An 18,986-nucleotide genomic window follows, 5' to 3' on the forward strand; every position below is an offset into this window, starting at 1 on the left:
GTAACTATTTAAAATAATGTGCAAAACACATGACATTTAACTATGATTAAATATTAATGCTTGTAGTTAAATAAGATAACATGTGTCATTTTCTTATATGTGGGTATAAATATCTGCGGTGAGTAAATTTTTATCGTTTTATATCTACATGTGGGGTAAAATATATTTTATACTGTTAGGTCACATAGCTACTTGTAGTTGTACATAAAATGTTTGGTTAGTAACATGAAACACAATGTAAATTTACTTGTTGTAACAAGCTAATAAATTGTGTTAAAAAGTACATTATATATTTTTTTTCCAGTATCTTCCCTATTTTTTCCGAACAATACCTTTCCTTTGCTACACTTTCCAACTCTATTCAAAAGCTGTAAAATTGTCTGGTCCGACCTTAACTCCCCCCCAACAATTATACCATGCTTCAAAGGCGTGAAGTGCACAAATAGTCAGTTGTAGGACCGTTATTTAAAACATAATTTAAATTATAAAATATCTAAATTTTAACCATCTTTGAATCAAATTTCAGACTTATGTTCTTCAGGATTTAATTTTGAATTATCAAAGCGTAACTGAAATTTGAATAGCAGTTAAAACTTAGGGGGCTGAAGTTAGATTTGGTTAGTTCACAACTTAAGAACTTTGGGCCAAAATTTTACTTTCGTGAGAACTACCCAACTTCAAATCTCAGGTATGAAGTTTATCCTTCATCTAACTAAGAAGTTTTGTATGATTGAAACTCAATTTGTAAACCAATATCAATTGCAGATCTATACGTAAAATTGAATTTCATACGTTTTTGCAAGAAAAGGAGGCAGTATTGTTTACCCTCAAAATCGGATAACAATTGAATTTGTTAATGGTTTAAAGGATATGCGGATTAACTTGATACTGAACGATAAATTAGATTGCAATTGAAATAGATAACAATAAATTAACTGCAAACCACACGAATAGGATAATTTCAGCCTAGGAAAGCTGACCACCCTTGAGTTGAATGTATTTCGATTAACACCAAGATACCAAAGAATAAGAATTTAGAGGATATCGGTAATGTATTACTTATGAGTGTAAGTTACAATGTCTTTCATGAATTGTAAGGCCCCCTTTGTATATTAGAGAAACCTATTTTTAAAGTATTATTCTATTATTCCATAAAAGGTAAAAAAAAAAAAAAAAAAAAAAAAAAGTCCTTGGTTTGTTGACCGTTGGTCTCTTTTTTGGTATGTTCCGTGATTTTCGTCGTAATGCCCAGTTAGTTGTGGAAATTTCGGACCCCTGTCGGATAAGCTGGCAATATATTCTTTGAGACCGTTATGACCGGGACCGATTATGACCTCGATAAACTCGAAGGCACGTCTGGTGGTTCCGATGTCTAATTTGGTAAGGCAGAAACTGATCTCCGGGATTTTATCGCCATCTCTCGATCCCAAATTGTCATGCTGGATGCTCGGTCAAATCTCGAGTTTGATTTTACCCATATACAGATAGTCCCCTCATTTTTCGGAGAGTAAATGACGAGAAACGATATGAGCTCCCGATTCTTACTTCGATATATTATGACGTAAGCGGCGAAAATCATGACGTAAAGTCCCCTCATTTTTCGTAGGGTAAATGATGAGAAACAATATGAGCTCCCAACTATCACTTCGATAAATCATGACGTAAGCGACAAAAACATGACGTAAGCGACAAGAATAGTTGAAACGTCCAGTCGGGCAAGTTTTTAAGGCATTAAATGCTTGTCAGTCGCTGGTCGGCCATTCCCAGATGCGAACCGTCGCTTGGAAAACTATAAATACTTCTTCCTTTGTTCATTCAAACTTTACATTCAATCCTTCTACCCTCGTATCTAAGAGATTTTAACACTTCTAAGCTCTCTTATTCTGGCTTTCTGAGATTTTTCATAAGAGTTCCTCATTTGCCAATCATCCATTGTATTTCACTGAAACCTTTTTTCCTTTAATTCTCTTCCTTTTTTTCAGAAATGGTGAAGACTTCAAAATCTGTTACCCAAAAAGAAACTCCCTCTGCTTCGCGACCGGTTGTTGAGAAAAATATTTCGTATGCCGCTGCCGAGGAACCGACACCGAAACCTCCTCTGCAAATATTTGTCCCAACGGGGTGCCCAACCGGAGCTGATTTCAAGGTCGAGAAAACCTCCTCGGTACCAGGCCGGTGTGAGCTAGTCTCGAGATATATATGCTCGATCACCGATAGTGTCCTTGCCAAGGTCAAGGTGCAACTGGGCTGATAAGCACGTAGTGATCCCTACGCTCGAGGAAGCGATTACTACCCACGTGGAGGATTTTTTTAAGTGTTTACTACCCACGTAGTGATCCCCACTCCCGAGGACCCCTTAGATCCGGTCATCATTGCCTTCTGTAAGAGGTACGAGGTGACCCTCAGTCAAATTCATCCTTCATTCTGGAGGACAGTAATTCTCTTCCGCTTCTTCGTGAGCAAGATCGAGGGGTGTCCCTTCACCATCGATCATCTCATATGTTTGTATAGCCCTTGACTTTATCGAGGTGGACTGATTAAGCTGGCCCGTCGGGCCAGTAAGGCTCCGTTTTCCAGCATCAATGAAGATCGGGACCGAGGCTGGTTAGGTTGTTTTGTCCGAGTGAAGACCTCGGATTTGATCCCAGCTGAGCATACGCCATTTCCTAAGAAGTGGAATATGAAACATAAGTATAATCTCGCTTTTAAGATTTCGTTCGTTGCACTTTTCTTTTCCTCCCTTCTCATCTATATTTTGTGGTAGTGCAGCTGTTGCTCGAATGCCGGATGCGGTTCCTCGACTCAAGGAATAGGTCGAGGGCATTGTAAAACAAAGGCTTTATTACGAGCGTTCGTGGCGCGAGCTCTCAAAGGGCCGATGGGAAGCTCGTTCCCATGGTAAGAGTTTCTCAAGTGACTTTGATTTCCCTTTCGCGCTATCGATTTCTGACTTGCTTTTACTTCGTTTTTGCAAGTTTACCAAAAGATGTCGAGATAAGGCCTCCATCCGGTGATGATGATATCTTCACTGAGCCCTCTTCTTTGGGGCAGGATAAAGAGAAGAAAAGGAAAAAGGCTCCGAGTTCTCCGGGCCCTAAGAAGAAGAGGCCAAGGAAAATATTGGCACGTAAACCCAAGGGAAGCACCAATGGTCGAGCACTGTCCCCATACTCACTCTATCGATTGAGGGATGAGTCCGAGGGGGAAGGAGAAGCCTTTGATATGGTGGCCAGTATGCTGCCACAACTCGAAGGGCAAGGGGCCTACAAACCAGGGGGAGGCGAGGCCGATTTCAGCATGTCGGGGAGGTCGAGGTGGAGGTAGGAACCGAGGCTTCCTGAGATGCGGGCAAGGCCCCGAAGAAAGCACTCATCCCGATAGAGATTACCGAGTCGCCCTCGTTCATAGAGTCGATGTTTAACGAGGCCCAAGTTGCAAAAGAATGCCCCATCGAGGGGGCCCATAGATCGAACAGCCCCTTCCGTGATTTTTTCGACGGTGTGGTTTCGATGGCCACAGAGGATGCCATTGGATTTGTCGATTTAGAGATACCGAGGAAGATCTCACCCTCTCAATCAAGGGGCCTTCCTCGAGCCCGAAATTGGTTGATCGATTTCCTGCTCCGAGTGCATATCCTGATCGGAAAATGCACCATTATTTTTTCCCTTCCGGAGGATGCCCGATTTCTTTCCGCCCCCGTAGGAGTGGCCAGCTATCCTAGATGCCTGGTGACCGAGGATGATCAAGCTAAGATGAATGAGGTGGATGCACCCTGCCTTTTCAACGAAGCGCAACAAGCGCTGAACCGGGTAACTTCATGCTTTCCTAAATGAATTTTTTATTTACACTTAGATTATTCTGCAAATGACTTAGCATTTCTTTTCTTGTTCGTAGGCTTTAGTGCTTCATCACAGGGCTTTTTTGAGGTACAGGGATGACCTGAAACAACTCGAAGCCGGAGTTCGAGAGATTACTGAGAAGAAAGACGCCTTTAAACTTCTTAGTGAGCAGCTCGAAGGGGAGACTAAGAACCTATGTGCCGAGCTGGAAGTGGCTCGGAAGGATCATGCTGACTTGGTCGAGCAGGTAAAAGTTTTCGAAGTAAGTGATGATGAATTTGATTCGATGACTGATGGTCAAAATCTGCAGGTCCAGTAAAAACTCGATCGGATTGCTCAGCTCCGAGCTGAAATAGATATAGTCAAAGCTGACACCGGTGAATGGAGAGGAAAAATGGATCGTTTGGCCTCGAAAAAAGAGGTTGTTCGGGCACAACTAACTTCGGTTGAAATCCAGCTAAGAGCGGCAAAGGAAAGGGCTGAGGTTCAGACAAAAAAGATTGAGGAATCTCGGCTCAGTTCGGTCGTCTCAGATCGAGATAATCTGGTTAATGAGCTTAAATCGGCCAAGTCAGAGGTCGTCGTGGCCAAGTCTGAAGCTGCTGAAATGGTGGCCCAATACAAGGCTGATGATGAAACTGCTCAAACCAATCAAAAAATATAGCCGAGCATATGAAGTGGCAATCTCGAAGGCAGGCCCTCGAGGAAGTTCACGCTCGGGGTTTTGACTTATCAGTCGAGATCAAAGATGTTAAGGTGGTCGAAGTTGAGGCCAGGAAGCTGGCCTATCCCGGGGAGAAGGATTCTGAGGAATCAAGCGGGTTCGAGGATGGAGAATACCCCGGGAATCCCGGTGATGAGGCGGGCTCCGGCCAAGATCAGGCGACTTCTGTTTGATTTTGTTTCTTCTTCTTTGTATTTTGTACTTTTTGTCAGCGCTCGTTATGCCTTTGTAAATATCATATATATATATATATATATATATATATATATATATATATATATATATATATATATATATATATATATATATATATATATATATATATATATAATACAAGTTTTTCGATAATTCTTGAGTTTTTCCTTTGTCTTTCTCTTTACATTTTGCAAAGATTGAAATGCCTTAGCACTAAATAGCTAGTTCATGTTCGGGGTTCGAACAGGTTTTGCCTTTGATTTTTCTTAAGGCAATGCAATTCGGTATGATCGAAATTTTTTCCCAAAGTACTTATAATTCCTTTAACATTTTGCCGAAGGTACCTTTTGTCACGGGCTTCAGACGTCTCCGAGCCGTTTTTTGTATAATCATAGTCTTTTCGAGTTTGGTAAATGCCAAATATGCTTCGTGCCCTCGGGTTTTTTTATCCCGGAATTACCGTAGCCTTTTAATTCGGGCAATGCCAAATAATCTTTGTGCCCTCGGGTTTTGTTATCCCGGAATGGTCGTAGCCTTTTAATTAGGGCAATGTCAAATAAGCTTCGTGTCCTCGGGTTTTGTTATCCCGAAATGACCGTAGCCTTTTAATTTGGGCAATGCCAAATAAGCTTCGTGCCCTCGGGTTTTATTATCTCGGAATGGCCGTAGCCTTTTAATTCGGGTAATGCCAAATAAGCTTTGTGCCCTCAGGTTTTGTTATCCCGGAATGACCATAGCCTTTTAATTCGGGCAATGTCAAATAAGCTTTGTGCCCTCGGGTTTTGTTATCCCGAAATGGCCTTTTAATAGCCTTTTAATTCGGGCAATGCCAAATAAGCTTCGTTCCCTCGGGTTTTGTTATCCCGGAATGGTCGTAGCCTTTTAATTTAGGTAATGCCTTAAGTGGCAGTACTCGAGTGAAGTGGCTCTTGGGCTCGATGTCTTTTCGGGGAACCAAACAAAAAAATCTTTTGAAAGGACAGGAAACTTTTATCCAAAAGGCATAGACTTCCTTCCAATTTTATGCGTAGTATACAAAGTTAAACTTGTATTTTGTGTCTGGGCTCGGGTGATCTATGTGGGCACGGGTCAATCGACCGTTTGTGTAACGACCCAATTGGTCGTTATGACTTTTAGAACCCCGTTCCATTAAATAAAACCTCCCGTATGTGCTTTAAATAATTTATAACTTGTGGGGATGGTTGGTTCGGGATTTGAAAGTATTTGGGTTGAAATCGGAACACTTGGTTCTTTAAGTTAGCTTTAAAAGGCCAAGTTTGACTTTGGTCAACATTTTGAGCAAACAGACTCGGATCAGTGTTTTGACAGTTTCGGTAGGTCCGTATCGTGATTTGGGAATTGGACGTATGCCCGGAATCAAATTTCGAGGTCCCTAGCCCGAGATATAGAATTTTGATTAAAAAAAATATTTAAGTTCAAATAGTGACCGGATGTCGAATTATGTGCAAATGGCCTCGGAATAGAATTTTGATGATTCCAACAGCTCCGTATGGTGATTTTGGACTTAGGAGCTTGATCGGAATTTTATTTGGAAGTCCGTAGTGAAATTAGGCTTGAAATGGCTAAAACAAGAATTTAAGTTTGGAAGTTTGACCGGGGAGTTGACTTTTTGATACTGGAATCGGAATACAGTTCCAAAAATTTTCATAGCTCTGTTATGTCATTTATGACTTGTGTGCAAAATTTGAGGTCAATCGGAGTTGATTTGATAGGTTTCGATATCGAATGTAGAAGTTGAAAATTCTTAGTTTTATTAAGCTTGAATTGGGGTATGATTCATGGTTTTAGCGTTGTTTGATGTGATTTAGAGGTTCGACTAAGTTTGTATGATGTTTTAGGACTTTTTGGTATATTTTGTTGAGGTCTCGAGGGCCTCGGGTGAGTTTCGGATAGTTAATAGATCAAAAATTGGACTTAAACAAGTGCTGCAATTTTTCTCTTCTGCTGGAAATTCTGGGCTGTGATCGAGTCCAAGATCGAGGCCCAAAAATCGAGCTCCCGAGATCGAGCTCCCAAGATCGAGCTCCCGAGATCGAGCTCCCAAGATCGAGCTCCCGAGATCGAGCTCCCGAGATCGAACTGTGCAGATCTGTAAGTTATAAAAACAGAGGCATTCGACCCATTTGCCATTTTTGACAAACTTGAGCTTGAGCAGAGGCGACGTTTGGCAGATTTTCAAGGAAAGACATTTGGGGTAAGTGATTCCAACTCAGATTTGGTCTATATACACAAATATATCATTGTTTTCACCATTTAATTAGTGTTTTGAGATTGAAATTTGGAAAATTTTAGAAATCTCATAGAAACGAATTTTTGAGATTTCGGTATCGATTCGGAGTCGGATTTGAGTGAAACTGGTATGGTTGGACTCGTAATTGAATGGGTTGTCGGATTTCATAACTTTCGTCAGATTTCGAGATGTGGGCCCCACATACGAATTTTTAATTAATTTCGGGGTTTTTATTGAAAATGTAGTATTTTCTTATAGAATTGATTCCTATAAATTTTAGTGATTGTATCAAATTATTTTTGGTTAGATTCGAGCCAATCGAAGTTGGATAATCGAGGAAAAGGTCTACTAGTGGATTAAATTGGAGCAAGAAGAGATAAGTCTCTTGTCTAATCTTGTGAAGGGAAAATTACCCCATGGGGATTAAATTGAATAATCGTTGCTAATTGCGGGGGCTACGTACGCAAGAGGTGACGAGAGTCCGTACGTAGCTACTATTAATGCTAAAGTCCAGGTAGTTTAGGACTCAAAGCATGAATTACTTGTGTAAATTGTATTCTTTGTTTAATTAATATTAATTGATATATATATATTATAATATATATATGAATATATTATAAATTTGTTAGATAAAGATATTAAAGGATGGAAATCTCATATGCTTGATTTTTTGTTTAAATTAATTAATTGTTAAAAGAAATTGTTCTTCCTCCCGAATTTATCTTATAATAAATATACTCTCCTTCCGGAGGAACATAAGAAAATGTCCTCCTTTCTTGTGGAGCGGGCCGAACGCCTCGGCAGGATAGATGCATCTATGGATCGTGCCGCACGTCCCTCGACAGTGTACACGAAATTCTGGATCGGGTCGTACGACCTCAGCAGAAATCGTGCTTAATAATAATAATAATTACACGATACTTGGACAGTTTATTACAGCTTGTAAAGCTATTTGATAAATTGAAAATTTATTGAAATTGAATTACAGCTTGTAAAGCTATTTGATAAATTAGAAATTTATTGAAATTAAATTGCAGCTTGTAAAGCTATTTGATAAATTGGAATTTTTATTGAAATTGAAGGATTTAATTAATAGATTAGAAATTATTTGAATTGAAGGAATTTACTTAATATATTGAGAATTATTGGAATTAAAGGAATTTAGTTACCTCTGCTGGTATAATAAAATTATTGTTAACTCTATGAATCACGTTGATATAAATATTTCTATTTTCATGATTATTTAATATTATTGACCCATAGTGAGTGTCATAGTCAGCCATCTCGTCTCTACCTCTTCGAGATTAGGCTTGATACTTACTGGGTACACGTTATTTTCGTACTCATACTGCACTTGCTGCACATTTTATTGTGCAGGTACATATATGTATAGCGGTCTTGTGGGCGCAGAGGTGTGGTTAATAATTGTGGCGACATAGGTGAGCTGCATTCTATATTACGATCCGCATCTAATAGAGTCTCCTTCAGAGTTATTATATTTTCCTGTCTAATTTGTATTCTAGAAAGATGTTGTATTTTATTTTAATTCCCTAGTAAATGCACATGCACTTGTGACACCGGGTTTTGGGATGATTATGGGTTGCACTGTTTTGGAAATTTTTAAAGATATTAGTACGTATTTGGTAAATGTCATCTTCTGCTATTTAATTGAGGGGAACAACTATGACTTCAAAAATATTAAAATGAGAATTTATTTAGTATTTATTATTGGCTTGTCTAACAGCGGTGTCCGGCGCCATCACGACCTATAGGTGAAATTGGGTCGTGACAACATGGTATCAGAGCACTAGGTTCACTTAGGTCTCACGAGTCATGGGCAAGTCTAGTAGAGTCTTGCGGATCGGTACGGAGACGTCTGTGCTTATATTTGAGAGGCTACAGGGCTGTTAGGAATACTTCCCATTTTGATTCCTCATCGTGCGATTCGATTCCTTTGAGTCTTATGCCTACATTTCCTTCCTATTCAATCTTATGCGATGTGAAGCGCTTGTTATACATTGAGGATCGAGAAAAATTTTAATGGTACTACAAATGTAGTACAAAATACTTCTCCTTGTGTAATTAATTGGGCTATTGTCATCGCCTTGCGAAAGGCCGCTCTGTCATTTCAAATTAAGTATCAGTACTACCTAAGGTTTTGAGATTTGGCATTGATTGTTATGACGATTCGTGCGTTGTTATCGCACAGTATTTATGAAACTGAAAAATGCTCGTCTATGTGTCAGGGCAGTAAACGACTTGAAAGAAGGTTTTCTCAGTACATGATTCAGAGGTTCCATGTTTTAATTCCAGCGGAGAAAAGGCAATCAGACTATGAATGTTCATGTTTGGGGTTGATGGAGTAACGAAGCTTGATATTTTCGAGTGTGGTAGAGTTCTCAATTTTGATATGGTGTCATCGCCTTGTAAAATGCGTTAAGGTTCGCCAGTGTTATGGTTTTCTTCAAATCGCCTTCACGACGGGGTGTTAGGAATTGGTATATGGGAGGCAGTCATTAGAGATCGCGGTGTGCAATAATTCAGGATCGAAGCAGCGTTTCTAGTATTGATGTCTCGAGAAGGATGATCGTCAGAAAGGTTTAAAGCTGGTAGCGAGCTATTGGTTTAAGTGCTACAGAGACGGATTTTGAGTTAAGGCAACAACTGGGCAGCGAAGGATGAGGAAGGACATGTGGAAGGTTCCTTGCGGTGGTTAGGTTCCGAAAAGGCCAAGTGTAAGAAATCAGAAGCAGAGTAATTGCTTAAAGGAGATGGTTGACCAAAGTGGGAGAGTGGCAAGGTAGCACATGGGTTACGTGGTAGGATGATTACATGTTTTGAGGAAAGTTTGGAGTGATTTGGGATGTAAAATAGATAGTGACTAGGTCTACGGACTTAATTTAGAATATTGGCTGCTATATTGAGGAAGATTGGATACAACATGAGGGAGTTGCTTGATATGAAGAAGGATACAACATGGCTTGGGATTGGAATGTATTGTCGCACCTTTAGTTGATGTCCATGAGGAGTGAACGGACTGGTGCAGCTGGTGAATGAGCTCAGACTCGGGATGATCTACTGATTTCGTAGTAATTGCACCCAGTGCAGTGACGTTGGAATATGTCGGCATGTAATTTCCGCATGTGGGTTATCTCCTGTGAGCAGGTTAGCGGTCGCGTGGTGTTGATGAAGCTTCTGTGAAGAATTCTACTGCCTACCCGGTAAGAGATTTAATATGTAAATGTGGCTAGTGGTTCAGTGTTTATTAAAGGTTAATAGAAGGATTTCGAGAAACTTTGGCGAGTTGCATGTGCAGGATCATGTCAACGATGAAGAAAGAATCTCGGTGGATTCCAGAATTTTATAATTGTAGCTTCAAGCTAAGTGGGAGAGCCCCATCGTCTATGATTGGATTGTGTAGTGTCAAGTTGTGCGGTTTCTGGTTAATCGAGGATTATATCGCCCTAAGATAGGCTAAGGAAAGAAAACACCACTGGTAATTTGAGCAAAGGATTTGGGGAATGTGTGCCATATTTGGCCTTATCAATTAATATTAAGTTTTTTGGAAGACTCAGAGTTTATGCTTCGTGTAGATGTAATGCACAGGAAAGTGAGACAGTCGGATGTTTCCTTGATAAAGTGTCCATGTGCTAGCAGGGCCTTGGAATTGATCATGTTTGAGAACAATTCAGAGCAAGTGACTCTCATTAACGGTCTTAGCGGGTTCAAAAATTTAAAGTGTGGTGTCTAAGGATCTCGAGTTCGTAGTATGGTTGAGTATCGAGCTTTTGCAGCAGATTATGAAACAGGGCTTGGAGTACTCTGCGTTATCTTTAGGTTGTGGTGTAGAATTTGATAAATGGAAGAAAATAACTTCGGATTCATAAAAGAAGTATCAGAATGGGTGTAACAGTTGAATATGAAAAAGTGCGCACAAGGAGGGGTATGAGATAATTTGTGGATTTTGAAACAGCGTGGTCTCGTGAAATAAGGTTACTTGGGATGAGTGCAGATTTGAGTTCGTGATGTAATGAATGAAGCTATAATTATTTCTAAGGCAAGTTGAGAATAAATTGAGAAAAAGACGGGTCGGCTAACAATGGTTGAATCGCCATGATGGTGGCAATGACCAGTTCCTTCAACGCATAGAGTTATGCATGTAACTTGTGGCGGTACGTGCGAGGCTTGGCGGCCGTCGTAATTGATTTTATCTGGAGGAATTCAAGTATTATGGCATGTAATGTGTAGAGGGATCCTGGAAAAGTTACGGTGGCTTAGACCACTACTTGAGGCCGGTATTTTCTACGGATATGGGAATTCAGTCACGTGTTGCAATGGTTTTCTTGAAATGAGTTAAGAAGAAGGTTTCTATATGATGAAGTGTTTAATCTATTAGTGGTTCGGGAGTTATGATGGAATTCTTGTACTCCTGTGCATTGGCGTGGTTAAGTGCACTAAGTAGCATGGGATTCGAAAGTTGAGGATTTAAGATTTCGGTTCGGTGTTGACGAGGATGTCATGAGCTCGGATGAGCAGGAAAGGGATTTAGATGTTTAAAGTAAGATGGTATTGTTTTTGGCATCATCTAAGGTCGATGTCAGGTGTAAGAGACCTTGTGTATTGATTTGTGGATTTTTGATACGCTTTACAACATTAGTGTAACCGGTAGCATGTATGTGCAGACTTGTTACCTGGTGCGAAAGGTCGTGGGAGCGTGTCTCACGGAAATATTATGTAAGAGTGACATGTAGTCACTTGATTGAGTAAAGATTGAAACCAAGTATGAAGATTGTGGTAATATCGCTGATTCGAGAATTTATGCCTGGAGGGCGCTCTGTTCATTTGGTTGTGGACTATGGAAGTTGTTCCGATTATGATGGCTATTCTTGTGTATTATAGGAAAAAGTGTTATTATGGATCCTTGAAAGGTTATTAGCCTAGTACAATGCGATCAGAATCGGCTTGAGGTCTGTGGATGTATTTAAATATGAATACGGGCTATATATCAGGCCGGATGTGTTCATTTCAGCATAAAAGCTTCCTATGTTGGAGTATTCGGACGTTGGATGTAGTTTTGTCGTCGGTTATTTCTTTTAATACTATATTGTGTCGTGTGAGTTATGAAATGGCTTGATAAATTTCTTATGTGATGAGGCTCCGCGTAGCGATGGTGTTATGTGAGTAGGATGGCTCTCGAGATTCAGATCATATATCGCACCTTAGTTGTGCTTGAGTTTTGCAGCGTATGGCGCTGTCGGTCCTTCCAGGGATAATATTATGCACTGAGCGTGCTTGTGTCAGATATTCGGATATTTTTAGTAATGAGCATTTTAGCTCGGTAAGTATTTTCTTATAGATTCTTTTTGTGCGGATCGGGTGGCACGCCGCCACGGGTATGTTGTTTGGATTGGGTTGCACGCCGCAACGGTATCATGTGTGGATCGGGTTGCACGTCGCAACAGTGTGATGAGTACAATCCCCTATATTCTATTTTGTGTGTTTGTGTCCCATTTTCTAAGGAAGGTTCATGACACCTTTTCAGTTTGTCTAATTAGTCACGTGGGTTGAGTAATCCTTTCCAGAGTTCGTTTTTCTTATGTATCGCAATCGAGTCCGTAGCTTATTAGCTCATCGTGGCATCATATGAGGCTTTTTGATCGTGTCTGAGTTGGTTTATTGCCTGAGCAACTTATACTTGGTGAGACGAGATTGTTGGATTTGGGATCAGTGCGATCGGATTATATGGAGTGTAATAAAGAGCAAATACCATTATTTGGTTATAATAAGGCAATGGTTCTTGTCAGAAGGAGAAACTCAATAATTGTTGACTCGGCAGTTGATTATGAATTTCTACACATTTCTTCCATCGTGGAAGCATTTCAAGAGTTGGAACATGACTTATATGTATCATGAGGTGTGTTGTGAACATCAGATTCGTGGAATTTTGGCTATTGTTATCGGAGGATGTTATTATAGTCATATGAATGATGCGGTGCATGGTCTAAATTCAACAAAGGTATGCAATCCTCTATTAGTGCATCGTGTAGTGATTTATACGACATTCATAGGTTGGAAACATGCATGGTGGAGAATTCTGGATGTTAGAATTGGGCTCTAAGGCTTATTTGCCTAAATAAATGGGAGAATTTTAAGATTGGCTCGAGTTAATGTGCTCAACTGGGTGTGGTAGCACGGGTAGGTGCACGAGGTGTTAAACAGTAATTTTGGATAACTCCAGAACACTCCTTAGCACGTTCGAGGACGAATGTATATTTAAGTGGGAGAGAATGTAACGACCCAACCGGTCATTTTGACTTTTAGAACCCCGTTCCCCTAAATAAAACCTCCCGTATGTGCTTTAAATGATTTATGACTTGTGGGGATGGTTGGTTCAGAATTTGGAAGTGTTTGGGTTGAAATCGAAACACTTTGTTCCTTAAGTTGGCTTTAAAAGGCCAAGTTTGACTTTGGTCAACATTTTGAGCAAACAGACTCGGATCAGTGTTTTGACAGTTTCGGTAGGTCCGTATCGTGATTTGGGACTTGGGCGTATACCCGGAATCAAATTTCGAGTTCCCTAGCCCGAGATATGAAATTTTGATTAAAAAAATATATTTAAGTTCAAATAGTGACCGGATGTCGAATTATGTGCAAACAACCCTGGAATAGAATTTTGATGATTCCAACAGCTCCGTATGGTGATTTTGGACTTAGGAGCGTGATCGAAATTTTATTTGGAAGTCCGTAGTGAAATTAGGCTTGAAATGGCTAAAACAAGAATTTAAGTTTGGAAGTTTGATCAGGGAGTTGACTTTTTGATACTGGAATCGGAATATAGTTCCGAAAATTTTCATAGCTCTGTTATGTCATTTATGACTTGTGTGCAAAATTTGAGGTCAATCGGAGTTGATTTGATAGGTTTCGACATCGAATGTAGAAGTTGAAAATTCTTAGTTTCATTAAGCTTGAATTGGGGTATGATTCGTGGTTTTAGCATTGTTTGATGTGATTTAGAGGTTCGACTAAGTTCGTATGATGTTTTAGGACTTGTTGGTATATTTGGTTGAGGTCCCGAGGGCCTCTGGTGAGTTTCAGATAGTTAACGGATCAAAAATTGGACTTAAACAGGTGCTGCAATTTTTCTCTTGTGCTGGAAATTCTGGGTTGTGATCGGGCCCAAGATCGAGGCCCAAAAATCGAGCTCCCGAGATCGAGCTCCCAAGATCGATCTCCCAAGATCGAGCTCCCAAGATCGAGCTCTCATGATCGAGCTCCCAAGATCGAGCTCCCAAGATCGAGCTCTCATGATCGAGCTCCCAAGATCGAGCTCCCAAGATCGAGCTCCCATGATCGAGCTCCCAAGATTGAGCTCCCAAGATCGAGCTCCCGAGATCGAGCTCCCGAGATCGAGCTCCCGAGATCGAGCTACCAAGATTGAGCTCCCGAGATCGAGCTCCCAAGATCGAGCTCCCAAGATCGAGCTCCCGAGATCGAACTGGGCAGATCTGTAAGTTATAAAAACAGAGGCATTCGACCCATTTGCCATTTTTGACAAACTTGAGCTTGAGCAGAGGTGACATTTGGCAGATTTTCAAGGAAAGACATTTGGGGTAAGTGATTCCAACTTGGATTTGGTCTATATACACAAATATATCATTGTTTTCACCATTTAATTAGTGTTTTGAGATTGAAATTTGAAATATTTTAGAAATCTCATAGAAACGAATTTTTGAGATTTCGGTATCGATTCGGAGTCGGATTTGAGTGAAACTGGTATGGTTGGACTCGTAATTGAATGGGTTATCGGATTTTATAACTTTCGTCAGATTCCGAGATATGAGCCCCACAAACGAATTTTTAATTAATTTTGGGGTTTTTATTGAAAATGTAGTATTTTCTTATAGAATTGATTCCTATAAATTTTAGTGATTGTATCAAATTATTTTGGTTAGATTCGAGTCAATCGAAGTTGGATAATCGAAGAAAAGGCCTACTAGTGGATTAAATTGGAGCAAGATGAGGTAAGTCTCTTGTCTAATCTTGTGAGGGAAAAATTACCCCATAGGGATTAAATTGAATAATCGTTGCTAATTGCGGGGGCTACGTACGCACGAGGTGACGAAAGTCCGTACGTAGCTACTATTAATGCTAAAGTCCGGGTAGTTTAGGACTCAAAGCATGGATTACTTGTGTAAATTATATTCTTTGTTTAATAATATTAATTGATATATATATATATGAATATATTGTGAATTTTCAGATAAAGATATTAAAGGATGGAAACCTCATATGCTTGATTTTCTGTTTAAATTAATTAATTGTTAAAAGAAATTGTTCTTTCTCCCGAATTTATCTTATAATAAATATACTCTCCTTCTGGAGGTACATAAGAAAATGTCCTCCTTTCTTGTGGAGCGGCCGAACGCCTCAGCAGGATAGATACATCTATGGATCGTGCCGCACGTCCCTCGGCAGTGTACACGAAACTCTGGATCGGGTCGTACGACCTCAGCAGAAATCGTGCTTAATAATAATAATAATTACACGATACTTGGACAGTTTATTACAGCTTGTAAAGCTATTTGATAAATTGAAAATTTATTGAAATTGAATTACAGCTTGTAAAGCTATTTGATAAATTAGAAATTTATTGAAATTAAATTGCAGCTTGTAAAGCTATTTGATAAATTGGAATTTTTATTGAAATTGAAGGATTTAATTAATAGATTAGAAATTATTTGAATTGAAGGAATTTACTTAATATATTGAGAATTATTGGAATTGAAGGAATTTAGTTACCTCTGCTGGTACAATAAAATTATTGTTAACTCTATGAATCACGTTGATATAAATATTTCTATTTTTATGATTATTTAATATTATTGACCCATAGTGAGTGTCATAGTCATCCATCTCGTCTCTACCTCTTCGAGATTAGACTTGATACTTACTGGGTACACATTATTTTTGTACTCATACTGTACTTGCTGCACATTTTATTGTTCAGGTACATATATGTATAGCGGCCTTGTGGGCGCAGAGGTGTGGTTAATAATTGTGGGGACATAGGTGAGCTGCATTCTATATTACGATCCGCATCTAATAGAGTCTCCTTCAGAGTTATTATATTTTCCTGTCTAATTTGTATTCTAGACAGATGCTGTATTTTATTTTAATTCCCTAGTAAATGCTCATGCACTTGTGACATCGGATTTTGGGATGATTATGGGTTGCACTGTATTGGAAATTTTTAAAGATATTAGTACGTATTTGGTAAATGTCATCTTCTGCTATTTAATTGAGGGGAACAACTATGACTTCAAAAATATTAAAATGAGAATTTATTTAGTATTTATTGTTGGCTTGTCTAACAGCGGTGTCCGGCGCCATCACGACCTATAGGTGAAATTGGGTTGTGACAGTTTGGCCTCTACATAAAATCTTATTTAAATCTTATTAAGCGAGCCTAGATTGTTCGAGCACAAGAATCAAAAATCATTCCCCCCCGGATTATGCCCCAATGTTCGTGGTTTATTGTAGAGAAGCCTCGAATATTGTTGACTTCGATTCTAAGTTAGTACGATTTCACTGTTGCCTCATTAAAAACCTTGCTGGAAAACCCATTTGGGACAAAATCGGATCAAGGAAAAAAGAGTGCAACGCGTGCTTTCAGGCCAAAAAAATTACGTAGGGTACCTGCAAGTGTTAGTTAAAAATGTAGCTTAGTAAAAGAAGATGGTCGGGGTCGTACCGTATCAATAATATCGCTTTAAGTGGGTTATGTTCCAGTTATTCGGTAATTGTTTACCGTTCATTGTTCCGTGTTTGTACGACCCATTTCTAGCGATCTCAATAATCTGATATGGGCCTTCTCAGTTTGATCCTAGCTTTCCTTCGTTCGTATTTTGAGTGTTTAACGTGACATTCCTCAATACCAAGTCCCCGACATTAAAGTGTCGAAGGTTGGCTCTTCGATTGTAATATCTCTGGATTTGTTGTTTCTGGGCCGCCATTCGAATGAGGATGGCATCACGTCTCTCGTCTAGTAGCTCCAAACTTGTGTTCAGGGTCTCATTATTTGTTTCTTTGTCAGTGTATCAGAACCTGAGACTCGGTTCTCCGACTTCGCCAGGTATCATAGCTTATGTGCCGTAAACTAGTGAGAACGGGGTGGCCCCGGTACTAGATTTCGAAGTCATACGATATGCCCACAGGACTTCGTGTAGGATCTCCTTCCATTTTTCCTTTGGAATCGATCAACCTTTTTTTGAGATTTTGGATTATGGTTTTATTGGTGGATTCTGCTTGTTCGTTCCCACTAGGGTAGTAGAGAGTTGATAAGATCCTTTTGATCTTATGGTCTTCGAGAAACTTGCTTACTCTGCTGTCAGTAAACTGTTTCCCATTGTCGCACATAATTTCAGCCTGTATTCCGAACCGACATATGATATGGTCCCAGATAAAATCGATGACCTCCTTCTCCCTGACCTTCTCATATGCCCGGGCTTCCACCCATTTCGAAAAATAGTCAGTCATAAACAAAATAAATTGGGCCTTATCGGGTGCTCGTGGAAGCGGGCCAACGATGTCCATCCCCCATTTCATGAATGGTCATGGTGATAAGACCGAATGTAGCAGCTCTCCGGCTCAATGAATCATCGGAGCATGCCTTTGGCATTCATCACATCTTCGTACAAATTCTTTCACATCTTTTTCCATATTAATCTAGTAGTAACCGACCCTGATTATTTTTCGGACCAGTGCTTCGGTACCTGAATGATTTCCGCAGGTGCCTTCGTGAATTTACCTCAAAACATATTCGGTATCTCCTGGTCCCAAACATATCGCGATCAGGCTATCGAACATTCTTCTGACTAAGGTTCCATCCTCAGACAAACTAAATCGGGTTGCCTTCGTATGTAGGGCCGGGGCAATTTTTTGGTTTTCAGGTGTTCTATGTATTTATTTCTCCAATCCCATGTTAGGCTCGTTGAGTTTATTTCGGCATGGCCCTCTTAGACTACCGATTTCATTAGTTGTACGACTACCCCTAAATTGAGCTCATTGTCTTCTACCGACGACCCCAAATTAGCGAAGGCATCGGCCTCGTTGTTTTGATCACGAGGCATGTGTTGTAAAGTCTATTCCTTGAACCGGTGTAGTGTTACCTATAATTTATCTAGGTATCTCTGCATTCGTTCTTCTCTTTCCCCGAAGGTCCCATTAACTTGGTTTACCACAATGAGTGAATCACACTTAGCTTCGATCACCTTCGCCCCCAAACTTTTGGCTAGTTCGAGACCTGCAATCATGGACTCATATTCGGCCTCATTGTTAGTCAATCTTATAGTTCTAATAAATTGTCTAACTACATTTTCCTTTGGTGAATTTAACACGATGCCAAGTCTGGACCTCTTCGCGTTCGAGGCACTATCTGTAAAGAGGGCCCAGATCCTCGAAGAAGTCCCCGAGTTCAATAATAACTCTCTTTCGACTTCGGGTACCAGCGCCGATGTAAAATTGACTACAAAGTCTGCCATAATTTGAGATTTAATGGCGGTTTTAGGACGATATTCAATATCGTACCCGCTGACCTCAACGACCCACTTAGCCAACCGTCCCGAGAGTTCGAGTTTATGCATTATATTTATCAATGGGTAAGTAGTCACAACACGTATGGGGTGGCATTGAAAATACGGTTTCAACTTCCTAAAGGCGCTTAGCAAAGCAAGTGCTAATTTGTTTAGGTGAGAGTATCTAGTTTCGGACTCACCTAAAGTTCTGGTAACGTAGTAAATTGGAAATTGCGTACCTTTTTCTTCTCGGACCACGACTCCACTTACCGCTATATTCGAGACCGCCAAGTATAGGTATAGTTGTTCATCTATCTTCGGCGTGTGGAGAAGCGGTGGGATCGATAGATATTGCTTGAGCTCTTCCAAGGCCCGTTGGCATTCCGGAGTCCATGAGAAGTTAC

This window comes from Nicotiana tabacum, chromosome 13, assembly GCF_000715075.1.
Source record: "Nicotiana tabacum cultivar K326 chromosome 13, ASM71507v2, whole genome shotgun sequence".
In the NCBI taxonomy this organism is placed as follows: Eukaryota; Viridiplantae; Streptophyta; class Magnoliopsida; order Solanales; family Solanaceae; genus Nicotiana; species Nicotiana tabacum.